This window comes from Rhinoderma darwinii (assembly GCF_050947455.1).
Source record: "Rhinoderma darwinii isolate aRhiDar2 chromosome 1 unlocalized genomic scaffold, aRhiDar2.hap1 SUPER_1_unloc_5, whole genome shotgun sequence".
NCBI lineage: Eukaryota > Metazoa > Chordata > Amphibia > Anura > Rhinodermatidae > Rhinoderma > Rhinoderma darwinii.
Window position 1 is genome coordinate 14,588 of NW_027461669.1, and position 22,375 is coordinate 36,962.

Here is a 22,375-nt window from a genome sequence, read left to right on the forward strand (position 1 = left end):
TGTCGTTTAGATTTTGTTTCACAATAGATTAAATAGGACTATGGATTAAATCATTTAACGTCAATGGCCATTCTAAGCTGAATGTGCCTGCTCTCGTCAGATCGCAGAAGTTACACAGCTTAAGGCCTCGCTAGTACCAGTGTGGGAGACTGTCTGGGAATCCGTGGTGCGGTTGAATTTTTATTATGTCGTTTAGATTTTGTTTCACAATCGATTAAAAAGGACTATGGATTAAAGCATTTAATGTCAATGGCCATTCTAAGCTGAATGTGCCTGCTCTCGTCAAAACGCAGAAGTTACACAGCTTAAGGCCTCGCTAGTACCAGTGTGGGAGACTGTCTGGGAATCCGTGGTGCGGTTGACTTTTTATTATGTCGTTTAGATTTTGTTTCACAATCGATTAAAAAGGACTATGGATTAAAGCATTTAATGTCAATGGCCATTCTAAGCTGAATGTGCCTGCTCTCGTCAGATCGCAGAAGTTACACAGCTTAATGCCTCGCTAGTACCAGTGTGGGAGACTGTCTGGGAATCCGTGGTGCGGCTCAATTTTTATTATGTCGTTTAGATTTTGTTTCACAATCGATTAAAAAGGACTATGGATTAAAGCATTTAATGTCAATGGCCATTCTAAGCTGAATGTGCCTGCTCTCGTCAGATCGCAAAAGTTACACAGCTTAAGGCCTCGCTAGTACCAGTGTGGGAGACTGTCTGGGAATCAGTGGTGCGGTTCACTTTTTATTATGTCGTTTAGATTTTGTTTCACAATCGATTAAAAAGGACTATGGATTAAAGTATTTAATGTCAATGGCCATTCTAAGCTGAATGTGCCTGCTTTCGTCAGATCGCAGAAGTTACACAGCTTAAGGCCTCGCTAGTACCAGTGTGGGAGACTGTCTGGGAATCCGTGGTGCGGTTGACTTTTTATTATGTCGTTTAGATTTTGTTTCACAATAGATTAAATAGGACTATGGATTAAAGCATTTAACGTCAATGGCCATTCTAAGCTGAATGTGCCTGCTCTTGTCAGAACGCAGAAGTTACACAGCTTAAGGCCTCGCTAGTACCAGTGTGGGAGACTGTCTGGGAATCCGTGGTGCGGTTGAATTTTTATTATGTCGTTTAGATTTTGTTTCACAATCGATTAAAAAGGACTATGGATTAAAGCATTTAATGTCAATGGCCATTCTAAGCTGAATGTCCCTGCTCTCGTCAGATCGCAGAAGTTACACAGCTTAAGGCCTCGCTAGTACCAGTGTGGGAGACTGTCTGGGAATCCGTGGTACGGTTGACTTTTTATTATGTTGTTTAGATTTTGTTTCACAATAGATTAAATAGGACTATGGATTAAGGCTTTTAATGTCAATGGCCATTCTAAGCTGAATGTGCCTGCTCTCGTCAGATCGCAGAAATTACACAGCTTAAGCCCTCGCTAGTACCAGTGTGGGAGACTGTCTGGGAATCCGTGGTGCGGTTGACTTTTTATTATGTCGTTTAGATTTTGTTTCACAATAGATTAAATAGGACTATGGATTAAAGCATTTATTGTCAATGGCCATTCTAAGCTGAATGTGCCTGCTCTCGTCAGATCGCAGAAGTTACACAGCTTAAGGCCTCGCTAGTACCAGTGTGGTAGACTGTCTGGGAATCCGTGGTGCGGTTGACTTTTTATTATGCCGTTTAGATTTTGTTTCACAATAGATTAAATAGGACTATGGATTAAATCATTTAACGTCAATGGCCATTCTAAGCTGAATGTGCCTGCTCTCGTCAGATCGCAGAAGTTACACAGCTTAAGGCCTCGCTAGTACCAGTGTGGGAGACTGTCTGGGAATCCGTGGTGCTGTTGAATTTTTATTATGTCGTTTAGATTTTGTTTCACAATCGATTAAAAAGGACTATGGATTACAGCATTTAATGTCAATGGCCATTCTAAGCTGAATGTCCCTGCTCTCGTCAGATCGCAGAAGTTACACAGCTTAATGCCTCGCTAGTACCAGTGTGGGAGACTGTCTGGGAATCCGTGGTGCGGTTGACTTTTTATTATGTCGTTTAGATTTTGTTTCACAATCGATTAAAAAGGACTATGGATTAAAGCATTTAATGTCAATGGCCATTCTAAGCTGAATGTGCCTGCTTTCGTCAGATTGCAGAAGTTACACAGCTTAAGGCCTCGCTAGTACCAGTGTGGGAGACTGTCTGGGAATCCGTGGTGCGGTTGAATTTTTATTATGTCGTTTAGATTTTGTTTCACAATCGATTAAAAAGGACTATGGATTAAAGCATTTAACGTCAAAGGCCATTCTAAGCTGAATGTGCCTGCTCTCGTCAGATCGCAGAAGTTACACAGCCTAAGGCCTCGCTAGTACCAGTGTGGGAGACTGTCTGGGAATCCGTGGTGCGGTTGACTTTTTATTATGTTGTTTAGATTTTGTTTCACAATCGATTAAAAAGGACTATGGATTAAAGCATTTAATGTCAATGTCCATTCTAAGCTGAATGTGCCTGCTCTCGTCAGATCGCAGAAGTTACACAGCTTAAGGCCTCGCTAGTACCAGTGTGGGCGACTGTCTGGGAATCCGTGGTGCGGTTGAATTTTTATTATGTCGTTTAGATTTTGTTTCACAATCGATTAAAAAGGACTATGGATTAAAGCATTTAATGTCAATGGCCATTCTAAGCTGAAAGTCCCTGCTCTCGTTAGATCGCAGAAGTTACACAGCTTAAGGCCTCGCTAGTACCAGTGTGGGAGACTGTCTGGGAATCCGTGGTGCGGTTGAATTTTTATTATGTCGTTTAGATTTTGTTTCACAATCGATTAAAAAGGACTATGGATTAAAGCTTTTAATGTCAATGGCCATTCTAAGCTGAATGTGCCTGCTCTCGTCAGATCGCAGAAGTTACACAGCTTAAAGCCTCACTAGTACCAGTGTGAGAGACAGTCTGGGAATCCGTGGTGCGGCTGACTTTTTATTATGTCGTTTAGATTTTGTTTCACAATCGATTAAAAAGGACTATGGATTAAAGCATTTAATGTCAATGGCCATTCTAAGCTGAATGTGCCTGCTCTCGTCAGATCGCAGAAGTTACACAGCTTAAGGCCTCGCTAGTACCAGTGTGGGAGACTGTCTGGGAATCCGTGGTGCGGTTGACTTTTTATTATGTCGTTTAGATTTTGTTTCACAATCGATTAAAAAGGACTATGGATTAAAGCATTTAATGTCAATGGCCATTCTAAGCTGAATGTGCCTGCTCTCGTCAGATCGCAGAAGTTACACAGCTTAATGCCTCGCTAGTACCAGTGTGGGAGACTGTCTGGGAATCCGTGGTGTGGCTGACTTTTTATTATGTCGTTTAGATTTTGTTTCACAATCGATTAAAAAGGACTATGGATTAAAGCATTTAAAGTCAATGGCCATTCTAAGCTAAATGTCCCTGCTCTCGTCAGATCGCAGAAGTTACACAGCTTAAGGCCTCGCTAGTACCAGTGTGGGAGACTGTCTGGGAATCCGTGGTACGGTTGACTTTTTATTATGTTGTTTAGATTTTGTTTCACAATAGATTAAATAGGACTATGGATTAAGGCTTTTAATGTTAATGGCCATTCTAAGCTGAATGTGCCTGCTCTCGTCAGATCGCAGAAGTTACACAGCTTAAGGCCTCGCTAGTACCAGTGTGGGAGACTGTCTGGGAATCCGTGGTGCGGTTGACTTTTTATTATGTCGTTTAGATTTTGTTTCACAATAGATTAAATAGGACTATGGATTAAAGCATTTAACGTCAATGGCCATTCTAAGCTGAATGTGCCTGCTCTCGTCAGATCGCAGAAGTTACACAGCTTAAGGCCTCGCTAGTACCAGTGTTGGAGACTGTCTGGGAATCCGTGGTGCTGTTTACTTTTTATTATGCCGTTTAGATTTTGTTTCACAATAGATTAAATAGGACTATGGATTAAATCATTTAACGTCAATGGCCATTCTAAGCTGAATGTGCCTGCTCTCGTCAGATCGCAGAAGTTACACAGCTTAAGGCCTCGCTAGTACCAGTGTGGGAGACTGTCTGGGAATCCGTGGTGCTGTTGAATTTTTATTATGTCGTTTAGATTTTGTTTCACAATCGATTAAAAAGGACTATGGATTACAGCATTTAATGTCAATGGCCATTCTAAGCTGAATGTCCCTGCTCTCGTCAGATCGCAGAAGTTACACAGCTTAATGCCTCGCTAGTACCAGTGTGGGAGACTGTCTGGGAATCCGTGGTGCGGTTGACTTTTTATTATGTCGTTTAGATTTTGTTTCACAATCGATTAAAAAGGACTATGGATTAAAGCATTTAATGTCAATGGCCATTCTAAGCTGAATGTGCCTGCTCTCGTCAGATCGCAGAAGTTACACAGCTTAAGGCCTCACTAGTACCAGTGTGGGAGACTGTCTGGGAATCCGTGGAGCGGTTGACTTTTTATTATGTCGTTTAGATTTTGTTTCACAATCGATTAAAAAGGACTATGGATTAAAGCATTTAATGTCAATGGCCATTCTAAGCTGAATGTGCCTGCTTTCGTCAGATTGCAGAAGTTACACAGCTTAAGGCCTCGCTAGTACCAGTGTGGGAGACTGTCTGGGAATCCGTGGTGCGGTTGAATTTTTATTATGTCGTTTAGATTTTGTTTCACAATCGATTAAAAAGGACTATGGATTAAAGCATTTAATGTCAAAGGCCATTCTAAGCTGAATGTGCCTGCTCTCGTCAGATCGCAGAAGTTACACAGCTTAAGGCCTTGCTAGTACCAGTGTGGGAGACTGTCTGGGAATCCGTGGTGCGGTTGACTTTTTATTATGTCGTTTAGATTTTGTTTCACAATAGATTAAATAGGACTATGGATTAAAGCATTTAACGTCAATGGCCATTCTAAGCTGAATGTGCCTGCTCTCGTCAGATCGCAGAAGTTACACAGCTTAAGGCCTCGCTAGTACCAGTGTGGGAGGCTGTCTGGGAATCCGTGGTGCGGTTGCCTTTTTATTATGTCGTTTAGATTTTGTTTGACAATCGATTAAAAAGGACTATGGATTAAAGTATTTCATGTCAATGGCCATTCTAAGCTGAATTTGCCTGCTTTTGTCAGATCGCAGAAGTTACACAGCTTAAGGCCTCGCTAGTACCAGTGTGGGAGACTGTCTGGGAATCCGTGGTGCGGTTGACTTTTTATTATGTCGTTTAGATTTTGTTTCACAATCGATTAAAAAGGACTATGGATTAAAGTATTTAATGTCAATGGCCATTCTAAGCTGAATGTGCCTGCTTTCGTCAGATCGCAGAAGTTACACAGCTTAAGGCCTCGCTAGTACCAGTGTGGGAGACTGTCTGGGAATCCGTGGTGCGGTTGACCTTTTATTATGTCGTTTAGATTTTGTTTCACAATAGATTAAATAGGACTATGGATTAAAGCATTTAACGTCAATGGCCATTCTAAGCTGAATGTGCCTGCTCTTGTCAGAACGCAGAAGTTACACAGCTTAAGGCCTCGCTAGTACCAGTGTGGGAGACTGTCTGGGAATCCGTGGTGCGGTTGACCTTTTATTATGTCGTTTAGATTTTGTTTCACAATCGATTAAAAAGGACTATGGATTAAAGCATTTAATGTCTATGGCCATTCTAAGCTGAATGTCCCTGCTCTCGTCAGATCGCAGAAGTTACACAGCTTAAGGCCTCGCTAGTACCAGTGTGGGAGACTGTCTGGGAATCCGTGATACGGTTGACTTTTTATTATGTTGTTTAGATTTTGTTTCACAATAGATTAAATAGGACTATGGATTAAGGTTTTTAATGTCAATGGCCATTCTAAGCTGAATGTGCCTGCTCTCGTCAGATCGCAGAAGTTACACAGCTTAAGGCCTCGCTAGTACCAGTGTGGGAGACTGTCTGGGAATCCGTGGTGCGGTTGACTTTTTATTATGTCGTTTAGATTTTGTTTCACAATCGATTAAAAAGGACTATGGATTAAAGCATTTAATGTCAATGGCCATTCTAAGCTGAATGTCCCTGCTCTCGTCAGATCGCAGAAGTTACACAGCTTAAGTCCTCGCTAGTACCAGTCTGGGAGACTGTCTGGGAATCCGTGGTGCGGTTGACTTTTTATTATGTCGTTTAGATTTTGTTTCACAATCGATTAAAAAGGACTTTGGATTAAAGCATTTAATGTCAGTGGCCATTCTAAGCTGAATGTGCCTGCTCTCGTCAGATCGCAGAAGTTACACAGCTTAAGGCCTCGCTAGTACCAGTGTGGGAGACTGTCTGGGAATCCGTGGTGCGGTTGACTTTTTATTATGTTGTTTAGATTTTGTTTCACAATAGATTAATTAGGACTATGGATTAAGGCTTTTAATGTCAATGGCCATTCTAAGCTGAATGTGCCTGCTCTCGTTAGATCGCAGAAGTTACACAGCTTAAGGCCTCGCTAGTACCAGTGTGGGAGACTGTCTGGGAATCCGTGGTGCGGTTGAATTTTTATTATGTCGTTTAGATTTTGTTTCACAATAGATTAAATAGGACTATGGATTAAAGCATTTAACGTCAATGGCCATTCTAAGCTGAATGTGCCTGCTCTCGTCAGATCGCAGAAGTTACACGGCTTAAGGCCTCGCTAGTACCAGTGTGGGAGACTGTCTGGGAATCCGTGGTGCGGTTGAATTTTTATTATGTCGTTTAGATTTTGTTTCACAATCGATTAAAAAGGACTATGGATTAAAGCATTTAATGTCAATGGCCATTCTAAGCTGAATGTCCCTGCTGTCGTCAGATCGCAGAAGTTACACAGCTTAAGGCCTCGCTAGTACCAGTGTGGGAGACTGTCTGGGAATCCGTGGTGCGGTTGACTTTTTATTATGTCGTTTAGATTTTGTTTCACAATCGATTAAAAAGGACTATGGATTAAAGGATTTAATGTCAATGGCCATTCTAAGCTGAATGTGCCTGCTCTCGTCAGATCGCAGAAGTTACACAGCTTAAGGCCTCGCTAGTACCAGTGTGGGAGACTGTCTGTGAATCCGTGGTGCGGTTGACTTTTTATTATGTTGTTTAGATTTTGTTTCACAATAGATTAAATAGGACTATGGATTAAGGCTTTTGATGTCAATGGCCATTCTAAGCTGAATGTGCCTGCTCTCGTCAGATCGCAGAAGTTACACAGCTTAAGGCCTCGCTAATACCAGTGTGGGAGACTGTCTGGGAATCCGTGGTGCGGTTGACTTTTTATTATGTCGTTTAGATTTTGTTTCACAATCGATTAAAAAGGACTATGGATTAAAGCATTTAATGTCAATGGCCATTCTAAGCTGAATGTTCCTGCTCTCGTCAGATCGCAGAAGTTACACAGCTTAAGGCCTCGCTAGTACCAGTGTGGGAGACTGTCTGGGAATCAGTGGTGCGGTTGACTTTTTATTATGTCGTTTAGATTTTGTTTCACAATCGATTAAAAAGGACTATGGATTAAAGCATTTAATGTCAATGGCCATTCTAAGCTGAATGTGCCTGCTCTCGTCAGATCGCAGAAGTTACACAGCTTAAGGCCTCGCTAGTACCAGTGTGGGAGACTTTCTGGGAATCCGTGGTGAAGTTGACTTTTTATTATGTCGTTTAGATTTTGTTTCACAATAGATTAAATAGGACTATGGATTAAACCATTTAACGTCAATGGCCATTCTAAGCTGAATGTGCCTGCTCTCGTCAGAACGCAGAAGTTACACAGCTTAAGGCCTCGCTAGTACCAGTGTGGGAGACTGTCTGGGAATCCGTGGTGCGGTTGAATTTTTATTATGTCGTTTAGATTTTGTTTCACAATCGATTAAAAAGGACTATGGATTAAAGCATTTAATGTCAATGGCCATTCTAAGCTGAATGTCCCTGCTCTCGTCAGATCGCAGAAGTTACACAGCTTAAGGCCTCGCTAGTACCAGTGTGGGAGACTGTCTGGGAATCCGTGGTGCGGTTGACTTTTTATTATGTTGTTTAGATTTTGTTTCACAATAGATTAAATAGGACTATGGATTAAGGCTTTTAATGTCAATGGCCATTCTAAGCTGAATGTGCCTGCTCTCGTCAGATCGCAGAAGTTACACAGCTTAAGGCCTCGCTAGTACCAGTGTGGGAGACTGTCTGGGAATCCGTGGTGCGGTTGACTTTTTATTATGTCGTTTAGATTTTGTTTCACAATCGATTAAAAAGGACTATGGATTAAAGCCTTTAATGTCAATGGCCATTCTAAGCTGGATGTGCCTGCTCTCGTTAGATCGCAGAAGTTACACAGCTTAACGCCTCGATAGTACCAGTGTGGGAGACTGTCTGGGAATCCGTGGTGCGGTTGACTTTTTATTATGTCGTTTAGATTTTGTTTCACAATCGATTAAAAAGGACTATGGATTAAAGCCTTTAATGTCAATGGCCATTCTAAGCTGGATGTGCCTGCTCTCGTTAAATCGCAGAAGTTACACAGCTTAACGCCTCGATAGTACCAGTGTGGGAGACTGTCTGGGAATCCGTGGTGCGGTTGACTTTTTATTATGTCGTTTAGATTTTGTTTCACAATAGATTAAATAGGACTATGGATTAAAGCATTTAACGTCAATGGCCATTCTAAGCTGAATGTGCCTGCTCTCGTCAGATCGCAGAAGTTACACAGCTTAAGGCCTCGCTAGTACCATTGTGGGAGACTGTCTGGGAATCCGTGGTGCGGTCGAGTTTTTATTATGTCGTTTAGATTTTGTTTCACAATCGATTAAAAAGGACTATGGATTAAAGCATTTAATGTCAATGGCCATTCTAAGCTGAATGTCCCTGCTCTCGTCAGATCGCAGAAGTTACACAGCTTAAGGCCTCGCTAGTACCAGTGTGGGAGACTGTCTGGGAATCCGTGGTGCGGTTGACTTTTTATTATGTCGTTTAGATTTTGTTTCACAATCGATTAAAAAGGACTATGGATTAAAGCATTTAATGTCAATGGCCATTCTAAGCTGAATGTGCCTGCTCTCGTCAGATCGCAGAAGTTACACAGCTTAAGGCCTCGCTAGTACCAGTGTGGGAGACTGTCTGGGAATCCGTGGTGCGGTTGAATTTTTATTATGTCGTTTAGATTTTGTTTCACAATCGATTAAAAAGGACTATGGATTAAAGCTTTTAATGTCAATGGCCATTCTAAGCTGAATGTGCCTGCTCTCGTCAGATCGCAGAAGTTACACAGCTTAAAGCCTCGCTAGTACCAGTGTGGGAGACTGTCTGGGAATCCGTGGTGCGGTTGACTTTTTATTATGTCGTTTAGATTTTGTTTCACAATAGATTAAATAGGACTATGGATTAAATCATTTAACGTTAATGGCCATTCTAAGCTGAATGTGCCTGCTCTCGTCAGATCGCAGAAGTTACACAGCTTAAGGCCTCGCTAGTACCAGTGTGGGAGACTGTCTGGGAATCCGTGGTGCGGTTGAATTTTTATTATGTCGTTTAGATTTTGTTTCACAATCGATTAAAAAGGACTATGGATTAAAGCATTTAATGTCAATGGCCATTCTAAGCTGGATGTGCCTGCTCTCGTTAGATCGCAGAAGTTACACAGCTTAACGCCTCGATAGTACCAGTGTGGGAGACTGTCTGGGAATCCGTGGTGCGGTTGACTTTTTATTATGTCGTTTAGATTTTGTTTCACAATCGATTAAAAAGGACTATGGATTAAAGCCTTTAATGTCAATGGCCATTCTAAGCTGGATGTGCCTGCTCTCGTTAAATCGCAGAAGTTACACAGCTTAACGCCTCGATAGTACCAGTGTGGGAGACTGTCTGGGAATCCGTGGTGCGGTTGACTTTTTATTATGTCGTTTAGATTTTGTTTCACAATAGATTAAATAGGACTATGGATTAAAGCATTTAACGTCAATGGCCATTCTAAGCTGAATGTGCCTGCTCTCGTCAGATCGCAGAAGTTACACAGCTTAAGGCCTCGCTAGTACCATTGTGGGAGACTGTCTGGGAATCCGTGGTGCGGTCGAATTTTTATTATGTCGTTTAGATTTTGTTTCACAATCGATTAAAAAGGACTATGGATTAAAGCATTTAATGTCAATGGCCATTCTAAGCTGAATGTCCCTGCTCTCGTCAGATCGCAGAAGTTACACAGCTTAAGGCCTCGCTAGTACCAGTGTGGGAGACTGTCTGGGAATCCGTGGTGCGGTTGACTTTTTATTATGTCGTTTAGATTTTGTTTCACAATCGATTAAAAAGGACTATGGATTAAAGCATTTAATGTCAATGGCCATTCTAAGCTGAATGTGCCTGCTCTCGTCAGATCGCAGAAGTTACACAGCTTAAGGCCTCGCTAGTACCAGTGTGGGAGACTGTCTGGGAATCCGTGGTGCGGTTGAATTTTTATTATGTCGTTTAGATTTTGTTTCACAATCGATTAAAAAGGACTATGGATTAAAGCTTTTAATGTCAATGGCCATTCTAAGCTGAATGTGCTTGCTCTCGTCAGATCGCAGAAGTTACACAGCTTAAGGCCTCGCTAGTACCAGTGTGGGAGACTGTCTGGGAATCCGTGGTGCGGTTGACTTTTTATTATGTCGTTTAGATTTTGTTTCACAATCGATTAAAAAGGACTATGGATTAAAGCCTTTAATGTCAATGGCCATTCTAAGCTGGATGTGCCTGCTCTCGTTAGATCGCAGAAGTTACACAGCTTAACGCCTCGATAGTACCAGTGTGGGAGACTGTCTGGGAATCCGTGGTGCGGTTGACTTTTTATTATGTCGTTTAGATTTTGTTTCACAATCGATTAAAAAGGACTATGGATTAAAGCCTTTAATGTCAATGGCCATTCTAAGCTGGATGTGCCTGCTCTCGTTAAATCGCAGAAGTTACACAGCTTAACGCCTCGATAGTACCAGTGTGGGAGACTGTCTGGGAATCCGTGGTGCGGTTGACTTTTTATTATGTCGTTTAGATTTTGTTTCACAATAGATTAAATAGGACTATGGATTAAAGCATTTAACGTCAATGGCCATTCTAAGCTGAATGTGCCTGCTCTCGTCAGATCGCAGAAGTTACACAGCTTAAGGCCTCGCTAGTACCATTGTGGGAGACTGTCTGGGAATCCGTGGTGCGGTCGAATTTTTATTATGTCGTTTAGATTTTGTTTCACAATCGATTAAAAAGGACTATGGATTAAAGCATTTAATGTCAATGGCCATTCTAAGCTGAATGTCCCTGCTCTCGTCAGATCGCAGAAGTTACACAGCTTAAGGCCTCGCTAGTACCAGTGTGGGAGACTGTCTGGGAATCCGTGGTGCGGTTGCCTTTTTATTATGTCGTTTAGATTTTGTTTCACAATCGATTAAAAAGGACTATGGATTAAAGCATTTAATGTCAATGGCCATTCTAAGCTGAATGTGCCTGCTCTCGTCAGATCGCAGAAGTTACACAGCTTAAGGCCTCGCTAGTACCAGTGTGGGAGACTGTCTGGGAATCCGTGGTGCGGTTGAATTTTTATTATGTCGTTTAGATTTTGTTTCACAATCGATTAAAAAGGACTATGGATTAAAGCTTTTAATGTCAATGGCCATTCTAAGCTGAATGTGCCTGCTCTCGTCAGATCGCAGAAGTTACACAGCTTAAAGCCTCGCTAGTACCAGTGTGGGAGACTGTCTGGGAATCCGTGGTGCGGTTGACTTTTTATTATGTCGTTTAGATTTTGTTTCACAATAGATTAAATAGAACTATGGATTAAATCATTTAACGTCAATGGCCATTCTAAGCTGAATGTGCCTGCTCTCGTCAGATCGCAGAAGTTACACAGCTTAAGGCCTCGCTAGTACCAGTGTGGGAGACTGTCTGGGAATCCGTGGTGCGGTTGAATTTTTATTATGTCGTTTAGATTTTGTTTCACAATCGATTAAAAAGGACTATGGATTAAAGCATTTAATGTCAATGGCCATTCTAAGCTGAATGTCCCTGCTCTCGTCAGATCGCAGAAGTTACACAGCTTAATGCCTCGCTAGTACCAGTGTGGGAGACTGTCTGGGAATCCGTGGTGCGGCTGACTTTTTATTATGTCGTTTAGATTTTGTTTCACAATCGATTAAAAAGGACTATGGATTAAAGCATTTAACGCAATGGCCATTCTAAGCTGAATGTGCCTGCTCTCGTCAGATCGCAGAAGTTACACAGCTTAAGGCCTCGCTAGTACCAGTGTGGGAGACTGTCTGGGAATCCGTGGTGCGGTTGACTTTTTATTATGTCGTTTAGATTTTGTTTCACAATCGATTAAAAAGGACTATGGATTAAAGCATTTAATGTCAATGGCCATTCTAAGCTGAATGTGCCTGCTCTCGTCAGATCGCAGAAGTTACACAGCTTAATGCCTCGCTAGTACCAGTGTGGGAGACTGTCTTGGAATCCGTGGTGCGGCTGACTTTTTATTATGTCGTTTAGATTTTGTTTCACAATCGATTAAAAAGGACTATGGATTAAAGCATTTAATGTCAATGGCCATTCTAAGCTGAATGTGCCTCCTCTCGTCAGATCGCAGAAGTTACACAGCTTAAAGCCTCGCTAGTACCAGTGTGGGAGACTGTCTGGGAATCCGTGGTGCGGTTGACTTTTTATTATGTCGTTTAGATTTTGTTTCACAATAGATTAAATAGGACTATGGATTAAAGCATTTAACGTCAATGGCCATTCTAAGCTGAATGTGCCTGCTCTCGTCAGATCGCAGAAGTTACACATCTTAAGGCCTCGCTAGTACCAGTGTGGGAGACTGTCTGGGAATCAGTGGTGCGGTTCACTTTTTATTATGTCGTTTAGATTTTTTTTCACAATCGATTAAAAAGGACTATGGATTAAAGTATTTAATGTCAATGGCCATTCTAAGCTGAATGTGCCTGCTTTCGTCAGATCGCAGAAGTTACACAGCTTAAGGCCTCGCTAGTACCAGTGTGGGAGCCTGTCTGGGAATCCGTGGTGCGGTTGACTTTTTATTATGTCGTTTAGATTTTGTTTCACAATAGATTAAATAGGACTATGGATTAAAGCATTTAACGTCAATGGCCATTCTAAGCTGAATGTGCCTGCTCTTGTCAGAACGCAGAAGTTACACAGCTTAAGGCCTCGCTAGTACCAGTGTGGGAGACTGTCTGGGAATCCGTGGTGCGGTTGAATTTTTATTATGTCGTTTAGATTTTGTTTCACAATCGATTAAAAAGGACTATGGATTAAAGCATTTAATGGCAATGGCCATTCTAAGCTGAATGTCCCTGCTCTCGTCAGATCGCAGAAGTTACACAGCTTAAGGCCTCGCTAGTACCAGTGTGGGAGACTGTCTGGGAATCCGTGGTACGGTTGACTTTTTATTATGTTGTTTAGATTTTGTTTCACAATAGATTAAATAGGACTATGGATTAAGGCTTTTAATGTCAATGGCCATTCTAAGCTGAATGTGCCTGCTCTCGTCAGATCGCAGAAGTTACACAGCTTAAGGCCTCGCTAGTACCAGTGTGGGAGACTGTCTGGGAATCCGTGGTGCGGTTGACTTTTTATTATGTCGTTTAGATTTTGTTTCACAATAGATTAAATAGGACTATGGATTAAAGCATTTAACGTCAATGGCCATTCTAAGCTGAATGTGCCTGCTCTCGTCAGATCGCAGAAGTTACACAGCTTAAGGCCTCGCTAGTACCAGTGTGGGAGACTGTCTGGGAATCCGTGGTGCGGTTGACTTTTTATTATGCCGTTTAGATTTTGTTTCACAATAGATTAAATAGGACTATGGATTAAATCATTTAACGTCAATGGCCATTCTAAGCTGAATGTGCCTGCTCTCGTCAGATCGCAGAAGTTACACAGCTTAAGGCCTCGCTAGTACCAGTGTGGGAGACTGTCTGGGAATCCGTGGTGCGGTTGAATTTTTATTATGTCGTTTAGATTTTGTTTCACAATCGATTAAAAAGGACTATGGATTACAGCATTTAATGTCAATGGCCATTCTAAGCTGAATGTCCCTGCTCTCGTCAGATCGCAGAAGTTACACAGCTTAATGCCTCGCTAGTACCAGTGTGGGAGACTGTCTGGGAATCCGTGGTGCGGTTGACTTTTTATTATGTCGTTTAGATTTTGTTTCACAATCGATTAAAAAGGACTATGGATTAAAGCATTTAATGTCAATGGCCATTCTAAGCTGAATGTGCCTGCTCTCGTCAGATCGCAGAAGTTACACAGCTTAAGGCCTCACTAGTACCAGTGTGGGAGACTGTCTGGGAATCCGTGGTGCGGTTGACTTTTTATTATGTCGTTTAGATTTTGTTTCACAATCGATTAAAAAGGACTATGGATTAAAGCATTTAATGTCAATGGCCATTCTAAGCTGAATGTGCCTGCTTTCGTCAGATTGCAGAAGTTACACAGCTTAAGGCCTCGCTAGTACCAGTGTGGGAGACTGTCTGGGAATCCGTGGTGCGGTTGAATTTTTATTATGTCGTTTAGATTTTGTTTCACAATCGATTAAAAAGGACTATGGATTAAAGCATTTAATGTCAAAGGCCATTCTAAGCTGAATGTGCCTGCTCTCGTCAGATCGCAGAAGTTACACAGCTTAAGGCCTCGCTAGTACCAGTGTGGGAGACTGTCTGGGAATCCGTGGTGCGGTTGACTTTTTATTATGTCGTTTAGATTTTGTTTCACAATAGATTAAATAGGACTATGGATTAAAGCATTTAACGTCAATGGCCATTCTAAGCTGAATGTGCCTGCTCTCGTCAGATCGCAGAAGTTACACAGCTTAAGGCCTCGCTAGTACCAGTGTGGGAGGCTGTCTGGGAATACGTGGTGGGGTTGCCTTTTTATTATGTCGTTTAGATTTTGTTTCACAATCGATTAAAAAGGACTATGGATTAAAGTATTTAATGTCAATGGCCATTCTAAGCTGAATGTGCCTGCTTTCGTCAGATCGCAGAAGTTACACAGCTTAAGGCCTCGCTAGTACCAGTGTGGGAGACTGTCTGGGAATCCGTGGTGCGGTTGACCTTTTATTATGTCGTTTAGATTTTGTTTCACAATAGATTAAATAGGACTATGGATTAAAGCATTTAACGTCAATGGCCATTCTAAGCTGAATGTGCCTGCTCTTGTCAGAACGCAGAAGTTACACAGCTTAAGGCCTCGCTAGTACCAGTGTGGGAGACTGTCTGGGAATCCGTGGTGCTGTTGAATTTTTATTATGTCGTTTAGATTTTGTTTCACAATCGATTAAAAAGGACTATGGATTAAAGCATTTAATGTCAATGGCCATTCTAAGCTGAATGTCCCTGCTCTCGTCAGATCGCAGAAGTTACACAGCTTAAGTCCTCGCTAGTACCAGTGTGGGAGACTGTCTGGGAATCCGTGGTGCGGTTGACTTTTTATTATGTCGTTTAGATTTTGTTTCACAATCGATTAAAAAGGACTTTGGATTAAAGCATTTAATGTCAGTGGCCATTCTAAGCTGAATGTGGCTGCTCTCGTCAGATCGCAGAAGTTACATAGCTTAAGGCCTCGCTAGTACCAGTGTGGGAGACTGTCTGGGAATCCGTGGTGCGGTTGACTTTCTATTATGTTGTTTAGATTTTGTTTCACAATAGATTAATTAGGACTATGGATTAAGGCTTTTTAACATCAATGGCCATTCTAAGCTGAATGTGCCTGCTCTCGTCAGATCGCAGAAGTTACACAGCTTAAGGCCTCGCTAGTACCAGTGTGGGAGACTGTCTGGGAATCCGTGGTGCGGTTGACTTTTTATTATGTTGTTTAGATTTTGTTTCACAATCGATTAAAAAGGACTATGGATTAAAGCATTTAATGTCAATGTCCATTCTAAGCTGAATGTGCCTGCTCTCGTTAGATCGCAGAAGTTACGCAGCTTAATGCCTCGCTAGTACCAGTGTGGGAGACTGTCTGGGAATCCGTGGTGCGGTTGACTTTTTATTATGTTGTTTAGATTTTGTTTCACAATAGATTAAATAGGACTATGGATTAAAGCATTTAAAGTCAATGGCCATTCTAAGCTGAATGTGCCTGCTCTCGTCAGATCGCAGAAGTTACACAGCTTAAGGCCTCGCTAGTACCAGTGTGGGAGACTGTCTGGGAATCCGTGGTGCGGTTGAATTTTTATTATGTCGTTTAGATTTTGTTTCACAATCGATTAAAAAGGACTATGGATTAAAGCATTTAATGTCAATGGCCATTCTAAGATGAATGTCCCTGCTCTCGTCAGATCGCTGAAGTTACACAGCTTAAGGCCCCGCTAGTACCAGTGTGGGAGACTGTCTGGGAATCCGTGGTGCGGTTGACTTTTTATTATGTCGTTTAGATTTTGTTTCATAATCGATTAAAAAGGACTATGGATTAAAGCATTTAATGTCAATGGCCATTCTAAGCTGAATGTGCCTGCTCTCGTCAGATCGCAGAAGTTACACAGCTTAAGGCCTCGCTAGTACCAGTGTGGGAGACTGTCTGGGAATCAGTGGTGCAGTTGACTTTTTATTATGTTGTTTAGATTTTGTTTCACAATCGATTAAAAAGGACTGTGGATTAAAGCATTTAATGTCAATGGCCATTCTAAGCTGAATGTGCCTGCTCTCGTCAGATCGCAGAAGTTACACAGCTCAAGGCCTCACTAGTACCAGTGTGGGAGACTGTCTGGGAATCCGTGGTGCGGTTGACTTTTTATTATGTCGTTTAGATTTTGTTTCACAATAGATTAAATAGGACTATGGATTAAAGCATTTGATGTCAATGGCCATTCTAAGCTGAATGTCCCTGCCCTCGTCAGATCGCAGAAGTTACACAGCTTAAGGCCTCGCTAGTACCAGTGTGGGAGACTGTGTGGGAGACTGTCTGGGAATCCGTGGTGCGGTTGACTTTTTATTATGTCGTTTAGATTTTGTTTCACAATCGATTAAAAAGGACTATGGATTAAAGCATTTAATGTCTATGGCCATTCTAAGCTGAATGTGCCTGCTCTCGTCAGATCGCAGAAGTTACACAGCTTAAGGCCTCTCTAGTACCAGTGTGGGAGACTGTCTGGGAATCCGTGGTGAGGTTGTCTTTTTATTATGTCGTTTAGATTTTGTTTCACAATCGATTAAAAAGGACTATGGATTAAAGCATTTAATGTCAATGGCAATTCTAAGCTGAATGTGCCTGCTCTCGTCAGATCGCAGAAGTTACACAGATTAAGGCCTCGCTAGTATCAGTGTGGGAGACTGTCTGGGAATCCGTGGTGCGGTTGAATTTTTATTATGTCGTTTAGATTTTGTTTCACAATCGATTAAAAAGGACTATGGATTAAAGCATTTAATGTCAATGGCCATTCTAAGCTGAATGTCCCTGCTCTCGTCAGATCGCAGAAATTACACAGCTTAAGGCCTCGCTAGTACCAGTGTGGGAGACTGTCTGGGAATCCGTGGTGCGGTTGACTTTTTATTATGTCGTTTAGATTTTGTTTCACAATCGATTAAAAAGGACTATGGATTAAGGCTTTTAACGGCAATGGCCATTCTAAGCTGAATGTGCCTGCTCTCGTCAGATCGCAGAAGTTACACAGCTTAAGGCCTCGTTAGTACCAGTGTGGGAGACTGTCTGGGAATCCGTGGTGCGGTTGACTTTTTATTATGTCGTTTAGATTTTGTTTCACAATCGATTAAAAAGGACTATGGATTAAAGCATTTAATGTCAATGGCCATTCTAAGCTGAATGTGCCTGCTCTCGTTAGATCGCAGAAGTTACACAGCTTAACGCCTCGCTAGTACCAGTGTGGGAGACTGTCTGGGAATCCGTGGTGTGGTTGACTTTTTATTATGTCGTTTAGATTTTGTTTCACAATAGATTAAATAGGACTATGGATTAAGGCATTTAACGTCAATGGCCATTCTAAGCTGAATGTGCCTGCTCTCGTCAGATCGCAGAAGTTACAGAGCTTAAGGCCTCGCTAGTACCAGTGTGGGAGACTGTCTGGGAATCCGTGGTGCGGTTGAATTTTTATTATGTCGTTTAGATTTTGTTTCACAATCGATTAAAAAGGACTATGGATTAAAGCATTTAATGTCAATGGCCATTCTAAGCTGAATGTCCCTGCTCTCGTCAGATCGCAGAAGTTACACTGCTTAAGGCCTCGCTAGTACCAGTGTGGGAGACTGTCTGGGAATCCGTGGTGCGGTTGACTTTTTATTATGTTGTTTAGATTTTGTTTCACAATAGATTAAATAGGACTATGGAATAAGGCTTTTAATGTCAATGGCCATTCTAAGCTGAATGTGCCTGCTCTCGTCAGATCGCAGAAGTTACACAGTTTAAGGCCTCGCTAGTACCAGTGTGGGAGACTGTCTGGGAATCTGTGGTGCGGTTGACTTTTTATTATGTTGTTTAGATTTTGTTTCACAATAGATTAAATAGGACTATGGATTAAGGCTTTTAATGGCAATGGCCATTCTAAGCTGAATGTGCCTGCTCTCGTCAGATCGCAGAAGTTACACAGCTTAAGGCCTCGCTATTACCAGTGTGGGAGACTGTCTGGGAATCTGTGGTGCGGTTGACTTTTTATTATGTTGTTTAGATTTTGTTTCACAATAGATTAAATAGGACTATGGATTAAGGCTTTTAATGGCAATGGCCATTCTAAGCTGAATGTGCCTGCTCTCGTCAGATCGCAGAAGTTACACAGCTTAAGGCCTCGTTAGTACCAGTGTGGGAGACTGTCTGGGAATCCGTGGTGCGGTTGACTTTTTATTATGTCGTTTAGATTTTGTTTCACAATCGATTAAAAAGGACTATGGATTAAAGCATTTAATGTCAAAGGCCATTCTAAGCTGAATGTGCCTGCTCTCGTCAGATCGCAGAAGTTACACAGCTTAAGGCCTCGCTAGTACCAGTGTGGGAGACTGTCTGGGAATCCGTGGTGCGGTTGACTTTTTATTATGTCGTTTAGATTTTGTTTCACAATAGATTAAATAGGACTATGGATTAAAGCATTTAACGTCAATGGCCATTCTAAGCTGAATGTGCCTGCTCTCGTCAGATCGCAGAAGTTACACAGCTTAAGGCCTCGCTAGTACCAGTGTGGGAGGCTGTCTGGGAATACGTGGTGGGGTTGCCTTTTTATTATGTCGTTTAGATTTTGTTTCACAATCGATTAAAAAGGACTATGGATTAAAGTATTTAATGTCAATGGCCATTCTAAGCTGAATGTGCCTGCTTTCGTCAGATCGCAGAAGTTACACAGCTTAAGGCCTCGCTAGTACCAGTGTGGGAGACTGTCTGGGAATCCGTGGTGCGGTTGACCTTTTATTATGTCGTTTAGATTTTGTTTCACAATAGATTAAATAGGACTATGGATTAAAGCATTTAACGTCAATGGCCATTCTAAGCTGAATGTGCCTGCTCTTGTCAGAACGCAGAAGTTACACAGCTTAAGGCCTCGCTAGTACCAGTGTGGGAGACTGTCTGGGAATCCGTGGTGCTGTTGAATTTTTATTATGTCGTTTAGATTTTGTTTCACAATCGATTAAAAAGGACTATGGATTAAAGCATTTAATGTCAATGGCCATTCTAAGCTGAATGTCCCTGCTCTCGTCAGATCGCAGAAGTTACACAGCTTAAGTCCTCGCTAGTACCAGTGTGGGAGACTGTCTGGGAATCCGTGGTGCGGTTGACTTTTTATTATGTCGTTTAGATTTTGTTTCACAATCGATTAAAAAGGACTTTGGATTAAAGCATTTAATGTCAGTGGCCATTCTAAGCTGAATGTGGCTGCTCTCGTCAGATCGCAGAAGTTACATAGCTTAAGGCCTCGCTAGTACCAGTGTGGGAGACTGTCTGGGAATCCGTGGTGCGGTTGACTTTTTATTATGTTGTTTAGACTTTGTTTCACAATAGATTAATTAGGACTATGGATTAAGGCTTTTTAACGTCAATGGCCATTCTAAGCTGAATGTGCCTGCTCTCGTCAGATCGCAGAAGTTACACAGCTTAAGGCCTCGCTAGTACCAGTGTGGGAGACTGTCTGGGAATCCGTGGTGCGGTTGACTTTTTATTATGTTGTTTAGATTTTGTTTCACAATCGATTAAAAAGGACTATGGATTAAAGCATTTAATGTCAATGTCCATTCTAAGCTGAATGTGCCTGCTCTCGTTAGATCGCAGAAGTTACGCAGCTTAATGCCTCGCTAGTACCAGTGTGGGAGACTGTCTGGGAATCCGTGGTGCGGTTGACTTTTTATTATGTTGTTTAGATTTTGTTTCACAATAGATTAAATAGGACTATGGATTAAAGCATTTAAAGTCAATGGCCATTCTAAGCTGAATGTGCCTGCTCTCGTCAGATCGCAGAAGTTACACAGCTTAAGGCCTCGCTAGTACCAGTGTGGGAGACTGTCTGGGAATCCGTGGTGCGGTTGAATTTTTATTATGTCGTTTAGATTTTGTTTCACAATCGATTAAAAAGGACTATGGATTAAAGCATTTAATGTCAATGGCCATTCTAAGATGAATGTCCCTGCTCTCGTCAGATCACTGAAGTTACACAGCTTAAGGCCCCGCTAGTACCAGTGTGGGAGACTGTCTGGGAATCCGTGGTGCGGTTGACTTTTTATTATGTCGTTTAGATTTTGTTTCATAATCGATTAAAAAGGACTATGGATTAAAGCATTTAATGTCAATGGCCATTCTAAGCTGAATGTGCCTGCTCTCGTCAGATCGCAGAAGTTACACAGCTTAAGGCCTCGCTAGTACCAGTGTGGGAGACTGTCTGGGAATCAGTGGTGCAGTTGACTTTTTATTATGTTGTTTAGATTTTGTTTCACAATCGATTAAAAAGGACTGTGGATTAAAGCATTTAATGTCAATGGCCATTCTAAGCTGAATGTGCCTGCTCTCGTCAGATCGCAGAAGTTACACAGCTTAAGGCCTCACTAGTACCAGTGTGGGAGACTGTCTGGGAATCCGTGGTGCGGTTGACTTTTTATTATGTCGTTTAGATTTTGTTTCACAATAGATTAAATAGGACTATGGATTAAAGCATTTGATGTCAATGGCCATTCTAAGCTGAATGTCCCTGCCCTCGTCAGATCGCAGAAGTTACACAGCTTAAGGCCTCGCTAGTACCAGTGTGGGAGACTGTGTGGGAGACTGTCTGGGAATCCGTGGTGCGGTTGACTTTTTATTATGTCGTTTAGATTTTGTTTCACAATCGATTAAAAAGGACTATGGATTAAAGCATTTAATGTCTATGGCCATTCTAAGCTGAATGTGCCTGCTCTCGTCAGATCGCAGAAGTTACACAGCTTAAGGCCTCGCTAGTACCAGTGTGGGAGACTGTCTGGGAATCCGTGGTGCGGTTGACTTCTTATTATGTAGTTTAGATTTTGTTTCACAATAGATTAAATAGGACTATGGATTAAAGCATTTAACGTCAATGGCCATTCTAAGCTGAATGTGCCTGCTCTCGTCAGATCGCAGAAGTTACACAGCTTAAGGCCTCTCTAGTACCAGTGTGGGAGACTGTCTGGGAATCCGTGGTGAGGTTGTCTTTTTATTATGTCGTTTAGATTTTGTTTCACAATCGATTAAAAAGGACTATGGATTAAAGCATTTAATGTCAATGGCAATTCTAAGCTGAATGTGCCTGCTCTCGTCAGATCGCAGAAATTACACAGCTTAAGGCCTCGCTAGTACCAGTGTGGGAGACTGTCTGGGAATCCGTGGTGCGGTTGACTTTTTATTATGTCGTTTAGATTTTGTTTCACAATCGATTAAAAAGGACTATGGATTAAAGCATTTAATGTCAATGGCCATTCTAAGCTGAATGTGCCTGCTCTCGTTAGATCGCAGAAGTTACACAGCTTAACGCCTCGCTAGTACCAGTGTGGGAGACTGTCTGGGAATCCGTGGTGTGGTTGACTTTTTATTATGTCGTTTAGATTTTGTTTCACAATAGATTAAATAGGACTATGGATTAAGGCATTTAACGTCAATGGCCATTCTAAGCTGAATGTGCCTGCTCTCGTCAGATCGCAGAAGTTACAGAGCTTAAGGCCTCGCTAGTACCAGTGTGGGAGACTGTCTGGGAATCCGTGGTGCGGTTGAATTTTTATTATGTCGTTTAGATTTTGTTTCACAATCGATTAAAAAGGACTATGGATTAAAGCATTTAATGTCAATGGCCATTCTAAGCTGAATGTCCCTGCTCTCGTCAGATCGCAGAAGTTACACTGCTTAAGGCCTCGCTAGTACCAGTGTGGGAGACTGTCTGGGAATCCGTGGTGCGGTTGACTTTTTATTATGTTGTTTAGATTTTGTTTCACAATAGATT

General features: G+C 41.9%; 106 pseudogenes; all 106 read left to right on the forward strand.

The window, feature by feature from the left end:
* The first annotated feature begins 59 nt into the window (after window positions 1–59).
* LOC142673204 (5S ribosomal RNA) lies at window positions 60–178 on the forward strand (annotated as a pseudogene).
* A 67-nt stretch (window positions 179–245) lies between these two features.
* On the forward strand, window positions 246–364 carry LOC142673276 (5S ribosomal RNA; annotated as a pseudogene).
* Window positions 365–803: 439 nt separating this feature from the next.
* Window positions 804–922, forward strand: LOC142674615 (5S ribosomal RNA; annotated as a pseudogene).
* A 67-nt stretch (window positions 923–989) lies between these two features.
* LOC142673589 (5S ribosomal RNA) lies at window positions 990–1,108 on the forward strand (annotated as a pseudogene).
* Window positions 1,109–1,175: 67 nt separating this feature from the next.
* On the forward strand, window positions 1,176–1,294 carry LOC142673289 (5S ribosomal RNA; annotated as a pseudogene).
* Window positions 1,295–1,361: 67 nt separating this feature from the next.
* On the forward strand, window positions 1,362–1,480 carry LOC142673345 (5S ribosomal RNA; annotated as a pseudogene).
* A 67-nt stretch (window positions 1,481–1,547) lies between these two features.
* On the forward strand, window positions 1,548–1,666 carry LOC142674630 (5S ribosomal RNA; annotated as a pseudogene).
* A 67-nt stretch (window positions 1,667–1,733) lies between these two features.
* On the forward strand, window positions 1,734–1,852 carry LOC142673270 (5S ribosomal RNA; annotated as a pseudogene).
* A 67-nt stretch (window positions 1,853–1,919) lies between these two features.
* Window positions 1,920–2,038, forward strand: LOC142673646 (5S ribosomal RNA; annotated as a pseudogene).
* Window positions 2,039–2,105: 67 nt separating this feature from the next.
* Window positions 2,106–2,224, forward strand: LOC142674073 (5S ribosomal RNA; annotated as a pseudogene).
* Window positions 2,225–2,291: 67 nt separating this feature from the next.
* LOC142673777 (5S ribosomal RNA) lies at window positions 2,292–2,410 on the forward strand (annotated as a pseudogene).
* A 67-nt stretch (window positions 2,411–2,477) lies between these two features.
* Window positions 2,478–2,596, forward strand: LOC142673877 (5S ribosomal RNA; annotated as a pseudogene).
* A 67-nt stretch (window positions 2,597–2,663) lies between these two features.
* On the forward strand, window positions 2,664–2,782 carry LOC142673421 (5S ribosomal RNA; annotated as a pseudogene).
* Window positions 2,783–3,035: 253 nt separating this feature from the next.
* LOC142673650 (5S ribosomal RNA) lies at window positions 3,036–3,154 on the forward strand (annotated as a pseudogene).
* Window positions 3,155–3,407: 253 nt separating this feature from the next.
* LOC142673787 (5S ribosomal RNA) lies at window positions 3,408–3,526 on the forward strand (annotated as a pseudogene).
* Window positions 3,527–3,593: 67 nt separating this feature from the next.
* On the forward strand, window positions 3,594–3,712 carry LOC142674456 (5S ribosomal RNA; annotated as a pseudogene).
* A 67-nt stretch (window positions 3,713–3,779) lies between these two features.
* LOC142674448 (5S ribosomal RNA) lies at window positions 3,780–3,898 on the forward strand (annotated as a pseudogene).
* Window positions 3,899–3,965: 67 nt separating this feature from the next.
* LOC142673282 (5S ribosomal RNA) lies at window positions 3,966–4,084 on the forward strand (annotated as a pseudogene).
* Window positions 4,085–4,151: 67 nt separating this feature from the next.
* On the forward strand, window positions 4,152–4,270 carry LOC142673647 (5S ribosomal RNA; annotated as a pseudogene).
* Window positions 4,271–4,337: 67 nt separating this feature from the next.
* Window positions 4,338–4,456, forward strand: LOC142673280 (5S ribosomal RNA; annotated as a pseudogene).
* A 67-nt stretch (window positions 4,457–4,523) lies between these two features.
* On the forward strand, window positions 4,524–4,642 carry LOC142674074 (5S ribosomal RNA; annotated as a pseudogene).
* Window positions 4,643–4,709: 67 nt separating this feature from the next.
* On the forward strand, window positions 4,710–4,828 carry LOC142673540 (5S ribosomal RNA; annotated as a pseudogene).
* A 67-nt stretch (window positions 4,829–4,895) lies between these two features.
* LOC142673437 (5S ribosomal RNA) lies at window positions 4,896–5,014 on the forward strand (annotated as a pseudogene).
* A 67-nt stretch (window positions 5,015–5,081) lies between these two features.
* On the forward strand, window positions 5,082–5,200 carry LOC142673982 (5S ribosomal RNA; annotated as a pseudogene).
* Window positions 5,201–5,267: 67 nt separating this feature from the next.
* Window positions 5,268–5,386, forward strand: LOC142674548 (5S ribosomal RNA; annotated as a pseudogene).
* A 67-nt stretch (window positions 5,387–5,453) lies between these two features.
* On the forward strand, window positions 5,454–5,572 carry LOC142674523 (5S ribosomal RNA; annotated as a pseudogene).
* Window positions 5,573–5,639: 67 nt separating this feature from the next.
* On the forward strand, window positions 5,640–5,758 carry LOC142674206 (5S ribosomal RNA; annotated as a pseudogene).
* Window positions 5,759–5,825: 67 nt separating this feature from the next.
* Window positions 5,826–5,944, forward strand: LOC142673662 (5S ribosomal RNA; annotated as a pseudogene).
* A 67-nt stretch (window positions 5,945–6,011) lies between these two features.
* LOC142673580 (5S ribosomal RNA) lies at window positions 6,012–6,130 on the forward strand (annotated as a pseudogene).
* A 67-nt stretch (window positions 6,131–6,197) lies between these two features.
* On the forward strand, window positions 6,198–6,316 carry LOC142674471 (5S ribosomal RNA; annotated as a pseudogene).
* A 67-nt stretch (window positions 6,317–6,383) lies between these two features.
* Window positions 6,384–6,502, forward strand: LOC142673367 (5S ribosomal RNA; annotated as a pseudogene).
* Window positions 6,503–6,569: 67 nt separating this feature from the next.
* Window positions 6,570–6,688, forward strand: LOC142673402 (5S ribosomal RNA; annotated as a pseudogene).
* Window positions 6,689–6,755: 67 nt separating this feature from the next.
* LOC142673898 (5S ribosomal RNA) lies at window positions 6,756–6,874 on the forward strand (annotated as a pseudogene).
* A 67-nt stretch (window positions 6,875–6,941) lies between these two features.
* On the forward strand, window positions 6,942–7,060 carry LOC142673180 (5S ribosomal RNA; annotated as a pseudogene).
* A 67-nt stretch (window positions 7,061–7,127) lies between these two features.
* Window positions 7,128–7,246, forward strand: LOC142673299 (5S ribosomal RNA; annotated as a pseudogene).
* Window positions 7,247–7,313: 67 nt separating this feature from the next.
* On the forward strand, window positions 7,314–7,432 carry LOC142674616 (5S ribosomal RNA; annotated as a pseudogene).
* Window positions 7,433–7,499: 67 nt separating this feature from the next.
* On the forward strand, window positions 7,500–7,618 carry LOC142673302 (5S ribosomal RNA; annotated as a pseudogene).
* A 67-nt stretch (window positions 7,619–7,685) lies between these two features.
* Window positions 7,686–7,804, forward strand: LOC142674533 (5S ribosomal RNA; annotated as a pseudogene).
* Window positions 7,805–7,871: 67 nt separating this feature from the next.
* Window positions 7,872–7,990, forward strand: LOC142674378 (5S ribosomal RNA; annotated as a pseudogene).
* Window positions 7,991–8,057: 67 nt separating this feature from the next.
* LOC142673674 (5S ribosomal RNA) lies at window positions 8,058–8,176 on the forward strand (annotated as a pseudogene).
* A 67-nt stretch (window positions 8,177–8,243) lies between these two features.
* LOC142673665 (5S ribosomal RNA) lies at window positions 8,244–8,362 on the forward strand (annotated as a pseudogene).
* Window positions 8,363–8,615: 253 nt separating this feature from the next.
* LOC142673785 (5S ribosomal RNA) lies at window positions 8,616–8,734 on the forward strand (annotated as a pseudogene).
* A 67-nt stretch (window positions 8,735–8,801) lies between these two features.
* LOC142674379 (5S ribosomal RNA) lies at window positions 8,802–8,920 on the forward strand (annotated as a pseudogene).
* A 67-nt stretch (window positions 8,921–8,987) lies between these two features.
* Window positions 8,988–9,106, forward strand: LOC142673205 (5S ribosomal RNA; annotated as a pseudogene).
* Window positions 9,107–9,173: 67 nt separating this feature from the next.
* On the forward strand, window positions 9,174–9,292 carry LOC142673407 (5S ribosomal RNA; annotated as a pseudogene).
* A 67-nt stretch (window positions 9,293–9,359) lies between these two features.
* Window positions 9,360–9,478, forward strand: LOC142673442 (5S ribosomal RNA; annotated as a pseudogene).
* Window positions 9,479–9,545: 67 nt separating this feature from the next.
* Window positions 9,546–9,664, forward strand: LOC142673666 (5S ribosomal RNA; annotated as a pseudogene).
* A 253-nt stretch (window positions 9,665–9,917) lies between these two features.
* LOC142673705 (5S ribosomal RNA) lies at window positions 9,918–10,036 on the forward strand (annotated as a pseudogene).
* Window positions 10,037–10,103: 67 nt separating this feature from the next.
* LOC142674381 (5S ribosomal RNA) lies at window positions 10,104–10,222 on the forward strand (annotated as a pseudogene).
* A 67-nt stretch (window positions 10,223–10,289) lies between these two features.
* LOC142673208 (5S ribosomal RNA) lies at window positions 10,290–10,408 on the forward strand (annotated as a pseudogene).
* Window positions 10,409–10,475: 67 nt separating this feature from the next.
* LOC142674522 (5S ribosomal RNA) lies at window positions 10,476–10,594 on the forward strand (annotated as a pseudogene).
* A 67-nt stretch (window positions 10,595–10,661) lies between these two features.
* LOC142673667 (5S ribosomal RNA) lies at window positions 10,662–10,780 on the forward strand (annotated as a pseudogene).
* Window positions 10,781–11,033: 253 nt separating this feature from the next.
* Window positions 11,034–11,152, forward strand: LOC142673706 (5S ribosomal RNA; annotated as a pseudogene).
* Window positions 11,153–11,219: 67 nt separating this feature from the next.
* LOC142673266 (5S ribosomal RNA) lies at window positions 11,220–11,338 on the forward strand (annotated as a pseudogene).
* Window positions 11,339–11,405: 67 nt separating this feature from the next.
* On the forward strand, window positions 11,406–11,524 carry LOC142673209 (5S ribosomal RNA; annotated as a pseudogene).
* Window positions 11,525–11,591: 67 nt separating this feature from the next.
* LOC142673408 (5S ribosomal RNA) lies at window positions 11,592–11,710 on the forward strand (annotated as a pseudogene).
* Window positions 11,711–11,777: 67 nt separating this feature from the next.
* Window positions 11,778–11,896, forward strand: LOC142673210 (5S ribosomal RNA; annotated as a pseudogene).
* Window positions 11,897–11,963: 67 nt separating this feature from the next.
* Window positions 11,964–12,082, forward strand: LOC142674152 (5S ribosomal RNA; annotated as a pseudogene).
* A 66-nt stretch (window positions 12,083–12,148) lies between these two features.
* On the forward strand, window positions 12,149–12,267 carry LOC142673677 (5S ribosomal RNA; annotated as a pseudogene).
* Window positions 12,268–12,892: 625 nt separating this feature from the next.
* Window positions 12,893–13,011, forward strand: LOC142673507 (5S ribosomal RNA; annotated as a pseudogene).
* Window positions 13,012–13,078: 67 nt separating this feature from the next.
* Window positions 13,079–13,197, forward strand: LOC142673590 (5S ribosomal RNA; annotated as a pseudogene).
* A 67-nt stretch (window positions 13,198–13,264) lies between these two features.
* LOC142673680 (5S ribosomal RNA) lies at window positions 13,265–13,383 on the forward strand (annotated as a pseudogene).
* Window positions 13,384–13,450: 67 nt separating this feature from the next.
* LOC142673686 (5S ribosomal RNA) lies at window positions 13,451–13,569 on the forward strand (annotated as a pseudogene).
* Window positions 13,570–13,636: 67 nt separating this feature from the next.
* On the forward strand, window positions 13,637–13,755 carry LOC142673698 (5S ribosomal RNA; annotated as a pseudogene).
* A 67-nt stretch (window positions 13,756–13,822) lies between these two features.
* Window positions 13,823–13,941, forward strand: LOC142673211 (5S ribosomal RNA; annotated as a pseudogene).
* A 67-nt stretch (window positions 13,942–14,008) lies between these two features.
* Window positions 14,009–14,127, forward strand: LOC142673648 (5S ribosomal RNA; annotated as a pseudogene).
* Window positions 14,128–14,194: 67 nt separating this feature from the next.
* Window positions 14,195–14,313, forward strand: LOC142674348 (5S ribosomal RNA; annotated as a pseudogene).
* Window positions 14,314–14,380: 67 nt separating this feature from the next.
* LOC142674075 (5S ribosomal RNA) lies at window positions 14,381–14,499 on the forward strand (annotated as a pseudogene).
* Window positions 14,500–14,566: 67 nt separating this feature from the next.
* Window positions 14,567–14,685, forward strand: LOC142673291 (5S ribosomal RNA; annotated as a pseudogene).
* A 67-nt stretch (window positions 14,686–14,752) lies between these two features.
* On the forward strand, window positions 14,753–14,871 carry LOC142673964 (5S ribosomal RNA; annotated as a pseudogene).
* A 67-nt stretch (window positions 14,872–14,938) lies between these two features.
* LOC142674549 (5S ribosomal RNA) lies at window positions 14,939–15,057 on the forward strand (annotated as a pseudogene).
* A 67-nt stretch (window positions 15,058–15,124) lies between these two features.
* LOC142674557 (5S ribosomal RNA) lies at window positions 15,125–15,243 on the forward strand (annotated as a pseudogene).
* Window positions 15,244–15,310: 67 nt separating this feature from the next.
* On the forward strand, window positions 15,311–15,429 carry LOC142673423 (5S ribosomal RNA; annotated as a pseudogene).
* A 67-nt stretch (window positions 15,430–15,496) lies between these two features.
* LOC142673947 (5S ribosomal RNA) lies at window positions 15,497–15,615 on the forward strand (annotated as a pseudogene).
* Window positions 15,616–15,683: 68 nt separating this feature from the next.
* Window positions 15,684–15,802, forward strand: LOC142674607 (5S ribosomal RNA; annotated as a pseudogene).
* Window positions 15,803–15,869: 67 nt separating this feature from the next.
* On the forward strand, window positions 15,870–15,988 carry LOC142673995 (5S ribosomal RNA; annotated as a pseudogene).
* Window positions 15,989–16,055: 67 nt separating this feature from the next.
* LOC142673212 (5S ribosomal RNA) lies at window positions 16,056–16,174 on the forward strand (annotated as a pseudogene).
* A 67-nt stretch (window positions 16,175–16,241) lies between these two features.
* Window positions 16,242–16,360, forward strand: LOC142673920 (5S ribosomal RNA; annotated as a pseudogene).
* Window positions 16,361–16,427: 67 nt separating this feature from the next.
* LOC142674622 (5S ribosomal RNA) lies at window positions 16,428–16,546 on the forward strand (annotated as a pseudogene).
* A 67-nt stretch (window positions 16,547–16,613) lies between these two features.
* LOC142674463 (5S ribosomal RNA) lies at window positions 16,614–16,732 on the forward strand (annotated as a pseudogene).
* A 265-nt stretch (window positions 16,733–16,997) lies between these two features.
* On the forward strand, window positions 16,998–17,116 carry LOC142674208 (5S ribosomal RNA; annotated as a pseudogene).
* Window positions 17,117–17,369: 253 nt separating this feature from the next.
* Window positions 17,370–17,488, forward strand: LOC142674350 (5S ribosomal RNA; annotated as a pseudogene).
* Window positions 17,489–17,555: 67 nt separating this feature from the next.
* On the forward strand, window positions 17,556–17,674 carry LOC142674539 (5S ribosomal RNA; annotated as a pseudogene).
* A 67-nt stretch (window positions 17,675–17,741) lies between these two features.
* Window positions 17,742–17,860, forward strand: LOC142674006 (5S ribosomal RNA; annotated as a pseudogene).
* A 67-nt stretch (window positions 17,861–17,927) lies between these two features.
* LOC142673905 (5S ribosomal RNA) lies at window positions 17,928–18,046 on the forward strand (annotated as a pseudogene).
* A 67-nt stretch (window positions 18,047–18,113) lies between these two features.
* On the forward strand, window positions 18,114–18,232 carry LOC142673341 (5S ribosomal RNA; annotated as a pseudogene).
* Window positions 18,233–18,299: 67 nt separating this feature from the next.
* LOC142673198 (5S ribosomal RNA) lies at window positions 18,300–18,418 on the forward strand (annotated as a pseudogene).
* Window positions 18,419–18,485: 67 nt separating this feature from the next.
* Window positions 18,486–18,604, forward strand: LOC142674013 (5S ribosomal RNA; annotated as a pseudogene).
* Window positions 18,605–18,671: 67 nt separating this feature from the next.
* On the forward strand, window positions 18,672–18,790 carry LOC142674540 (5S ribosomal RNA; annotated as a pseudogene).
* A 67-nt stretch (window positions 18,791–18,857) lies between these two features.
* LOC142673292 (5S ribosomal RNA) lies at window positions 18,858–18,976 on the forward strand (annotated as a pseudogene).
* A 67-nt stretch (window positions 18,977–19,043) lies between these two features.
* LOC142673965 (5S ribosomal RNA) lies at window positions 19,044–19,162 on the forward strand (annotated as a pseudogene).
* Window positions 19,163–19,229: 67 nt separating this feature from the next.
* LOC142674551 (5S ribosomal RNA) lies at window positions 19,230–19,348 on the forward strand (annotated as a pseudogene).
* Window positions 19,349–19,415: 67 nt separating this feature from the next.
* On the forward strand, window positions 19,416–19,534 carry LOC142674558 (5S ribosomal RNA; annotated as a pseudogene).
* Window positions 19,535–19,601: 67 nt separating this feature from the next.
* On the forward strand, window positions 19,602–19,720 carry LOC142673424 (5S ribosomal RNA; annotated as a pseudogene).
* A 67-nt stretch (window positions 19,721–19,787) lies between these two features.
* On the forward strand, window positions 19,788–19,906 carry LOC142673948 (5S ribosomal RNA; annotated as a pseudogene).
* A 68-nt stretch (window positions 19,907–19,974) lies between these two features.
* Window positions 19,975–20,093, forward strand: LOC142673710 (5S ribosomal RNA; annotated as a pseudogene).
* Window positions 20,094–20,160: 67 nt separating this feature from the next.
* LOC142673996 (5S ribosomal RNA) lies at window positions 20,161–20,279 on the forward strand (annotated as a pseudogene).
* Window positions 20,280–20,346: 67 nt separating this feature from the next.
* On the forward strand, window positions 20,347–20,465 carry LOC142673213 (5S ribosomal RNA; annotated as a pseudogene).
* A 253-nt stretch (window positions 20,466–20,718) lies between these two features.
* On the forward strand, window positions 20,719–20,837 carry LOC142674623 (5S ribosomal RNA; annotated as a pseudogene).
* A 67-nt stretch (window positions 20,838–20,904) lies between these two features.
* LOC142674349 (5S ribosomal RNA) lies at window positions 20,905–21,023 on the forward strand (annotated as a pseudogene).
* A 265-nt stretch (window positions 21,024–21,288) lies between these two features.
* LOC142674516 (5S ribosomal RNA) lies at window positions 21,289–21,407 on the forward strand (annotated as a pseudogene).
* A 67-nt stretch (window positions 21,408–21,474) lies between these two features.
* LOC142673939 (5S ribosomal RNA) lies at window positions 21,475–21,593 on the forward strand (annotated as a pseudogene).
* A 67-nt stretch (window positions 21,594–21,660) lies between these two features.
* LOC142674483 (5S ribosomal RNA) lies at window positions 21,661–21,779 on the forward strand (annotated as a pseudogene).
* A 67-nt stretch (window positions 21,780–21,846) lies between these two features.
* Window positions 21,847–21,965, forward strand: LOC142674007 (5S ribosomal RNA; annotated as a pseudogene).
* A 67-nt stretch (window positions 21,966–22,032) lies between these two features.
* Window positions 22,033–22,151, forward strand: LOC142673907 (5S ribosomal RNA; annotated as a pseudogene).
* Window positions 22,152–22,218: 67 nt separating this feature from the next.
* LOC142673342 (5S ribosomal RNA) lies at window positions 22,219–22,337 on the forward strand (annotated as a pseudogene).
* Window positions 22,338–22,375: the final 38 nt, after the last annotated feature.